This window comes from Coenobita brevimanus, chromosome 71, assembly GCF_032717465.1.
Source record: "Coenobita brevimanus isolate Jiangsu-jjx chromosome 71, ASM3271746v2, whole genome shotgun sequence".
In the NCBI taxonomy this organism is placed as follows: Eukaryota; Metazoa; Arthropoda; class Malacostraca; order Decapoda; family Coenobitidae; genus Coenobita; species Coenobita brevimanus.
Window position 1 is genome coordinate 48,507,035 of NC_137024.1, and position 9,617 is coordinate 48,516,651.

The 9,617-nt window shown below is 39.7% G+C and overlaps 1 protein-coding gene across 7 annotated transcripts in view; it reads left to right on the plus strand.

Moving 5' to 3' along the window:
* Nucleotides 1-341: 341 nt before the first annotated feature.
* LOC145406856 (uncharacterized) overlaps nucleotides 342-9,617 on the plus strand; it is a 560,030-nt gene continuing 550,754 nt past the window's right edge. For all 7 annotated transcript variants that reach the window (XR_013898600.1, XM_080277963.1, XM_080277968.1 and 4 more), the window contains exon 1: nucleotides 342-518. The gene's annotated coding sequence lies outside the window, so the exon portion shown is untranslated. The remainder of the gene's footprint in view (nucleotides 519-9,617) is intronic.

The following is a 9,617-nucleotide window of genomic DNA, read 5'->3' on the forward strand; positions in this document are numbered from 1 at the left end:
ATGGTCCACTTTCCCACAAAATTTCACTGAAATTCACTGAGAACTTTTGGAGATATCGTCTGGACAAACAGACAAACAAACATAGGTGAATACATAACCTCCTCCAACTTCGTTGGCGGAGACAATAAATCATGTAAAAGATGGCACAAAGCATCCTCAGATAACAAGCATAAGGCTTAGATTTTCACCTATTGAATGTACGAAAACACTATCCCTACGCGTGTTCGCAGCTCTTGAGGAATAACCCTCATCGGCACCTCAACGCACATAGCCCCGCCCTGCCCCTCCCCACCCCAGCTCACCGCTCACACACCTCGCAGCCCCGCAGTTTCCAGCCAAGTTTTCTGCCATGAACACGATCGATTTTTTATAGTATTTATATACTTCACGAACTTAGGTTTAAGGATTATTTATTTTACAAAGTGTTTAATCGTCGGTGTGCTTATACCGCGAGAGTGTGTTTATAATTTTATCGACGACGCATGTGTGTGCATTCTGTGTGATTTCTTAGCGAATAGGTGAGTATTAAATGTTTATGGTTCGATTTATTGTCTTCCTGTCTATCTGTCTATCTATCTGCCCATCCGTTTGTCTGCCTGTCTGTGAATTTGTTACTTGCGGATACTGAGTGTTAACCCCTTACACAAGGAAGTCTAGTATTTTACTCATTGTCGTCAGACTATTTTCATTTCATTTCGGGAAAGATTTTGAGCTGAAGGTTTTACATATTTCCTTTATTAACCCTTACCTTATGAGGGATCTTTCCTAACCGAAATAAAACCGCTTGAAGGAAACTAGCGAATTAAATAAGACTTCATCATAGAGAGGCTTACTTTCGACGTTGTAGTGAATGTAAACAGTTTTCCATTTTAGCGAATAAGTACAGTATTATAATTATATATCTTTAGTTTATTTTATGCCAGTATGTTGGTTTATCTATTGCCGTCATCGTGTCCTACGAGGAGTGGCCGACAAAAGAACCCCTAGACACTACTTTGTCCCAGCTCAATGACGACCCCTTCCCACAACACGGTACCAAGGATAAAAGCAAATTATGTGTCATCTCAGTGAAGGTGTCACGAAGATAAGGTTGTTAATTGACCGCTGTGACCAGTTTACAAAGATACTTTTCTCGCATTCCGTTCAACCTGACAATATCTTCTATTTTTGCTACCCCCTGACGATTATATATAGCTTAGGAGAGGTAATTCAAGTTGGAGGAGTTAGGTACAGCCTTCATTAACCCATTCAGTACGAGAGGTCCGTTCTGAGTTGAGTAAAATCGTCAGGTGGTGGATATTATAAAATATAAAAATAAGGCATCATACTGTAGGGAATAATTAACGCACAAATGACAGCATCGTCCATCATCATTATTCTGAGCAAGACCTGGCAAAGGATTCGAATCGGTGCTCTCAGTTACCCATGCTTGACGCTTTGACTGCGGCTTGTTCCTGAAGCTGAATAAATATGTCCTCCTTAATTTGGAATATGATACGAAGTTATTTTATCTCGGTCACAGCAATAATGGTGATCGTTCTTAAGATTTCTGGCGCCCTGGGTTTCGACCGAGCATCGTAAAATTGTCTGTTGTCAGCCGACAATAAATGCAAAGCAAGTGCAGTATTTCACAGCCAAACGACGTCACTTCTTGCTGTCTCTTAATATATTAAGTTTAGGCGAAAACACACGTCGTGCACTGAAGGGGTAAATGAAGGCTTCATCTATTCCATCTGACAGTATAAGCCGTATATATATATATATATATTTACTGAACTGAATTAAATCATCTGTAAATAGCAAGAGTATAACTTGGCGTCTTTGAGTTGAAGGGGTTAATTGCTTATCCATTCGTTCATAGTGTTGCTTAATAATTATCTAGGTCAGAGGCACGTTACCGGTACAGTATTCTAGTCATTGATTTCAGTTACTGTCTTCACCTACTTTCTTGAATATACGGTAAATTTTTTATGCACTATAGTTATATCTATTTGACTATTCATGAAGTATTAAGTTTTTACAAATATAAAAACACCGGATCTGATACAGCTGCTACACGTCCACCCCTGCACCTTAGGTTTTCTGAAAATGTGGATTCAAGAAGCGCATAGGCATTTAGCTTCAAAGCCTAAGTCTAATCTACATCTGCAGCTTAACGTATCACAATAGATACGGATGGTGCCCAGTTGGTGACGTTATTGGGCAATTGAGATTAGTCTTCTGCTGGATGTTGTAGACGAAACAATGTGACCTTGAGAACGGATCTTCTAGCCTTCAATCCGAGCCAAAAGTATAGCCATATCACGAAATGATTTTTGCCGTTGACTTTATATTCAGAGTCGGTCATAACAGTATTGAAACGATGCAACACTAAGAGAAAGTGTACAGTATATCCACCATTGGCCTAAGAATACCGTACTCGAACGATAAAATACAGAGAAACATTTCTTGGTATGTATGTCAGTAGTTGTCTGGGATGGAATCGGTGCTATTGTTCGCGTAATGACAGCCTTGGTCATAGGATTTCAATAGACGATATATCCACAATACTGTCAGAGCGATGACCCATTTCTACCATTTCAGAACGATAAGGTCTTTTGAATCAACTCTTGCTGTCTTCAGAAGTTGTTATTAGTTTCAGAAGGAACTTTTTAAACTGGAGTTAGATGTATCCTCTGATTAACCCTTCTGTACGAGAAGTCTTTCCTGCGTTGAACGAAACCTTCTGGAGGTTGCAAGAATAAATTATAGCACCATCGTACCACACTGAAGAAGTTAAGGTCATTACGATGGCGGTTTTCCGTCTTGTTCTTGCTTCCGAGACGATTTTATTGAAACTTAGGACTATCGAGACTATAGGGTTTGAAGACAATACTCGTCTTCATCAGCACTGATTATTTCCTGGGCTGATGTTCACAAAACATTTAATTTTACAGAGAGAACAAGATGCATAGGAATTTTCTGTACTTTTCTCTGCCATGTTTTCCTGTAAAAATACAAACAGTAATTACGACAAGGAATAGAGTATGTGTTGGTGAATTTTGGCCCTTGGTCGTAAGGTCACATGGGTATCAACACACGATGTAGTTTGTACCTATGAAGTGATGGCCATATTCCTTCTCTACGATGACAACTAATGTTTTAGGTTAGGCTGATCACGCAGTCTTTGGTTAGGGCCTTCTTTACTGTATGTTACCTAGAAATGAAAATAGTTATAGCAGTATTTGCAACCCTGGGCTCATCTGAAAGTGAACTCGTCGGACTGCAGGTTTAAGTTGCCCCTCTTCTGCCGCCTACCATTTTCCTTTCGAGGGACAGGGACATTTGAGGGACGTTGTATACAGTTGAGCCGCGCAGTTATATACAGTAGGTGCCATCACATGAAGGCGTCCCTCTCCAGCACCAGGACTAAGAATAGGGACCTGACTCGTTAATCGAAGGTTCTGTATCGTTATTTGAGGTAATGTTTGGGTTCTCCTCGTCAGTCACACCTTTGACTTGGAGGTACTGTGAAATCAAAAACAATAACCGCTATCTCCCCGTCCCTCGGCCAGACCCAAAGAATGGCAAATTCGTTCTGTGGCGAAACAATACCACAAGAGTTTGAGATGAGACATAGGTGATGGGGGAGATGCTGAAAGTTGAAAAACATAACTGTCTTGTGGCATAAACTGCTGAGGGGGGGGGGGTTGTTATTTTCATTCTCAAAATCCTCTCCCAGAAGATAGAAAATGATAACATCATTGTGACGAAGGAATACGGCCGTCATTCTCTTGGTACTTCCTTTATATCGCCTGTTGAAACCCAAGGTTGTCATTACAGGAACAATAGGAAGGAGTTCATCTCAGACAGCCACTGACATACATTAAGCAGGAGCAGACTTTCTTTACATCTGTACTGGGTACTTTTTGTACTGTATAGCTACTGACAGAACCAGTAGAAACAAGAGAAAAATACTCATTCACTGGAAGAAAAAATTAAAAAAGAGAAGTAGAAGAAACAAGAAACTGAACCATTGTGACAGGAAAGGCTGGTACTAAACTGGAGAGAGAGAGAGAGAGAGAGAGAGAGAGAACAATATAGAATCACCTCCTCAAAAATGGGGTAGGTGAAGGAGGCAAACTTCTACAGGCGGACCATTTCTATTTATTGTTAAAAAAGGTGTCATCGTACTTAGAGATTTTAAAAGGGGCGTGAAACTTATTATCTTGGCAACTCCAGCGATGATGCGCAGTAGGCTGAATGTTGGATTGTTCCGTGGGCCTTAGTGGTGTAGGTTACGAATTGCATGAGTTCTGGCAGAACTTCGGGGAGATTATTATTATTATTATTATTATTATTATTCTACAACAACAACAACAACAACAACTACTACTACTGCTGCTGCTGCTGCTGCTGCTGCTTCTTTTATGTATTCACCCATGGCTGTCGGTGTGTCGCTGTGCAATGATATTAAAAAAAAGTTTTAAGATATCGGTTAAATTTGATGGCTAGGTGGGTAGTGGGTAAAGGATGGGTTTGTTTGGTTTTGAGGTGAATCCGGGCTTGGATGCAGGAAATCAAAGTTTACCGGAGGTAATGAAGGTATGTTCATATCTGAAATTGTGTAACAGGGCAGAAAAAGACAGCGGAATCAACTGGCAATGTGAGACCACAAAAGTAATCGTCTGGTAAGACATGGGGAATTACAGCAGTACCGGTTACTTATATATTGGTATGTTTTTTTGTTTTTTAATTGGCGTTTACGGAGATAATCGCTCTTTGAGTGCTTTGTTGCTACTGTCCGGGTGCTTTGTAGTTATTATTATTTTTATTATTATTATTATTATTATTATTATTATTATTACTACTACTACTACTACTACTGGTAAACGGCTTTGTTCATATTAGGAGACCCATCGTAGTGAAAGTCTCTGTTAAACCCTTGAGTATGAAGATTGCTAACTTTTGTATTAGACTAATTTATTTAGAATAGGATAGACCCTCTTGATAATGGGGTGAGAATGAATTCATGAATAGTTTAAGTACCATGAGCTCTTATTATATTCAGCTGCGACAAGATGATTCCATACGGGCTAGAAAGATAGTCCACTCATAATACGTGTTAGAAAGATTCTGGTACCACCCTTTGTCTCATAATTTTTCAGTATTTTAGTCTTGCTACATTCAGGCGATATGTTCAGATTAAGAGACATCCATAGTAGTGAAAGGGTTGCAAGCAAATTTTATTAGTCCTTTTAATTCGATGTTTCCTCAGTGTTTTGTTGTCACCACCAGACTCCCTCCAATGCCCCTTCAGTACGATGATACCTTTAGTGTGCATACTACGGCCATAACTTTTTGTTCAGGCTGTGAGAGTTCCCGGTAGCGGAGATATGCGGGAGGCAGAGAACACAGTGACCCTTTCAACTCCTACATTACGTCATTGATGGAGCTCTCGGAGGTTGGGCATGGCGGGTAGGAAGACAGATAGGTAGAGACAGGTAGATAGATAGACAGATACATGTGTAGATGGTTAGATCAACATTTAAAGAGAGGGAGAATGCAAACTGAAGCATAGGCTATGTAGATAGATAAACAGTTGGATAGATAGACAATTGGATAAGTAAACAAACAAATATCGATATACAGCTTAGAGAGAGACAGAGAGAGAGAGTTGAGGGAGTTACAACATTCATTATGAACTTCCTCACTGAATATAACTAAATCTGAGAAAAAGAATTTTAATTGTTCAAGTTATACAAAATCGTAGCTCCATATATCTATCTATCTATCTATCTATATATATATAATACATTAATCTGCAAATATAAGTAAAGTGATAATCAAGCAGTTCATGCAAACTTTTTTGTACTAAGATACCCAATCTCATTACGACACCACACCCACTTGCCACCTAAACACTCCTCTCCTTTATGCACTATACTTTGCATGCGTAAAGAGGCATATGCAACCTTAGTGCAGTGGTTGTTAGTGTAGAGGAGTGTACTGTATACTGAAGCAGATTTGCAGAACTGGTAATGTGCATGTGGAACAGAGAATATTTAAATGTGTGTGTGTGTGTGTGTATGTGTGTGTGTGTGTGTGTGTGTGTGTGTGTGTGTGTGTGTGTGTGTGTGTGTGGAGAAGCAGATTTATTTATGAAGGGGGTTACGTGTAAGTATAATCGGTATCGATAGTTTCTATAAACATTGTCAAAACCAAAGGATGTAATAGTAAACTGATCTGCAAAAGTTAGGCTTCTTTTTCCCGGAATCCCGGGTGTGTATAAGTATTACTGGCCAAAACTTTACAGTGTTGATTTAGTGTCGAAGAAAGTTATGATGATGAAAATGGCTAAGAATAAACACTACATGATGATGGGCAGCATGAGAATTTGATATATGTAGAAACACCCAGACTGGTCATTAAATCTTCCCCTTTTTATATAATTGTCTGAATTTTGTATATCAAGAATGTTTTGATCATTAATCTGTAGTGCATACCAGTAAGATAAGTTATGTATGAGTAGGGGTGATGCCATATCCTGCTGGATCCTAGAAAAATAATATACAAGAGCTTTGGGAACTAAACCTGTAGTACATAGTAAGTGGCATGCGAGTGATTGTGATGCCATGTGTTGCTCTAACTCGGAGAAGCAATAGATAAAAGATGTGGGTAATAAAGTTTAATCTCTCCTAAACTCTCATCTCTTCTCCTTAAAGCTGCCGTGGATTAGCACTGGCCTCCAGGTGTAATAAGGCAGGTGTACAGGTGTATCATCTCCACACCTGTGACCCACCTGACCTCGCTAGCAGGTGTTTAGACCGACCTTCTTACAAGTCTCACTATCATCATTAACAACATTATCATCACGTTAGCACCATTTCCATCTTTAAATTCACAAGTCCAGTACTTCATTTTACCACATCTCTTCTCTCTAACTGTTCACTCCTTCTTTCGGTTCCTTTTTTTTTTTTTTTTCACCTGTTACACCTCATCACTGCTTTCACCTACCATTCCAAGCTGCTGTCCTTCACGTATTTATCCATTTTATCTTTCTACTAACTTCGTGGTTTTCCTATGCTTATTTTTCCCCAATACCCGTAGCCCCTTTCATTTCTGATATACGTGTCTCATATTCAAAGTCACTCAAGCTTTTCCTTCAGAAGTCATCACCACCCTATTCTGGTACTCCAAGTTGCCCTCCCACATGTGCTTCCCTATTATTCCATCCCATTCTCGATCTTACTCTCCACATTTTCACCTCACTATCGCAACTCAGTGCTTCTTTCCTCCACAACCCCAGACAGCCCTTCTTCATGAAATCTCATTTTATTATTTCTTAGTTTTCCTCTCCCCACTCTCTTATGACATCCGAAACAGCCCTTCCTCATGCACAACTTCACTTTATCTTCTCAATTCTCTCTCGGTCTTCCTTTCCTCATTATTACAACTTATCGTCATTCTCTACCACAAACCCAGGCTACCCCCAACCACCTCATGTGTACTCCTCCATCTTGCCCTCTCACCTGAATTAACAACCCCCCCCCCCCCGCCGTCTTATAATCTCTTCCACGTTATTCTTGCACTTCTTTCTTTCCTGCCATTCCTTATTCTCACCATTTATCACCATTCCTTCCTGCCATTGTAAGATACTTCATCCCCTCCCCCCCCCCCGTCCTCTCGAATCGTACACCTTCACCTTATCTTCTCACCTGTATCTCGGTCCTAATTTCCTCATTCTGCCTACACCTGTGACCCACCCAAGCATCCAATTAAGTGTTGTGTGTAGCTCAAGGTCTCAGGCTTTCATTCTTTTAACCCCATTTCGTTCTTGCTCTCACGAAGCAATTATATTCAAGTATCGTACGGTACACAGAGACGCCACATTCTGAATACCCGTATTACAAGGCCTACCGGTACTTGTTTTTGAAAACTGCATGCCTGGAGTCTAATGTATTACACTGACAGGTTACTTTCGGTAGTCAGAAAATAGCCGGTTACAAAATTGCACCCCTTCACCACCGTAATGTATTTTTTTTTATTAAAGTGTTGCTATCTCCAGACGCTTTTAACTTAGGCGAGACTTTCTGAGCTGGAGGAGTTAAGAGTCTCCATAGCTGAATAAAATGATCTTAATTAATCATATAGCAAAAAGAAAAATATGTATTCATGCTGAAGGGTTAAAAGAAAAATATGTATTCATGCTGAAGGGTTAAAAACATAAATCTTAAGCCCTGAGTCTGAAACCTGTAAATTTAGTCTCATAAATAGGATTTGTATAAGCCTGGCGGTAATAAGAATCACCCAGCGATGTCTCCAGCAAGTAAAACAAGATGGTCTGATGTCAGGGAGAGAAAAGCGTAATAGACTTTAACCAAAGGAAAGAATAGCATCAGTCGTCTGTAAATATAAGGTAAAATGAGAACGATGGAAGATTTACAAGCCTTGTCTTAATTAGTTTATAGATTAGGGTCTCTCTCTCTCTAAATTGCAAGGCAGGTTTGAAACACGCTGGTAGTCGACAACAGTAAACACGAGGGCTTACCGCAATGGCACAGCTGGTCAGAACCGAACTATATAGTTGTGTCGGTTCCTCCACTGCTAACGGTACAGAGCCGACACTAACCACAAATTTCGGCTCGCGCTTAACCTGTTCACTCCCGATGCTTGAGCTAAGAATTATATTTTCCCCAGTGCTAGATTACTTAGGTTTGAGAATTCCTGCGTAGTTAAGTGATTTCACACTTTTAATCCTTTCAGCACAATGAATCTCTCTCTCTCTCTCTCTCTCTCTCTCTCTCTCTCTCCAGTGTGTGTGTGTGTGTGTGTGTGTGTGTGTGTGTGTGTGTGTGTGTGTGTGTGTGTGTGTGTGTGTGTGTGTGTGTGTGTGTGCAGCCGTTAGAGGACATTTCACAGTTTTAAACATTTTCTCGTATCGTAGGGTTTGATCGTCTTTACGTGACGCATGGTGCTTTGTCGGTGTTCGTGTAAAAAAGTTTTGAAATACTTTATATACTTTTTATCTTTAATTTTTTAGCATACGATTCATACTACAGCAAATGAAAATTAAGCAGTATTTTCCTACATGAGATTTTATTGAGCGGAGACGAACGTAAAAACATTACTTTCCCTGAAGGAAAAAGAGGCTTGACAAACAACTGCAACACTCTCGCTCTCTCTCTCTCTCTCTCTCTCTCTCTCTCTCTCTCTCTCTCTCTCTCTCTATATATATATATATATATATATATATATATATATTTGTTATGTAATTGTATCCCTATGTTCTTTGTTGATTGACATTCATTATGCATGTGGTATAACAGAGTGATGTGGATTAGACATGTTGTATAATGTTATTTAAGAGATCACAAACAAGAAAAAAGTGCAACAAGTTAAACATCACAGTTTATTTATGCAATATACATATCTAACAAGATAATACAGGCTAAATAATATATGCTGTGTTATCGATACATTCCTTGTTATGTAAGTTTCATTATTTAAGAGTCAGTACAAACATGGTGATGGGGGAAAAAGAGGACAATGGACTGGTGCGTCATCACTCCATGCAGCCTCATGACCCATTAAGGACTGCCTACCTGCCTGACTGCCTTACTGCCTGCCTACCTGAC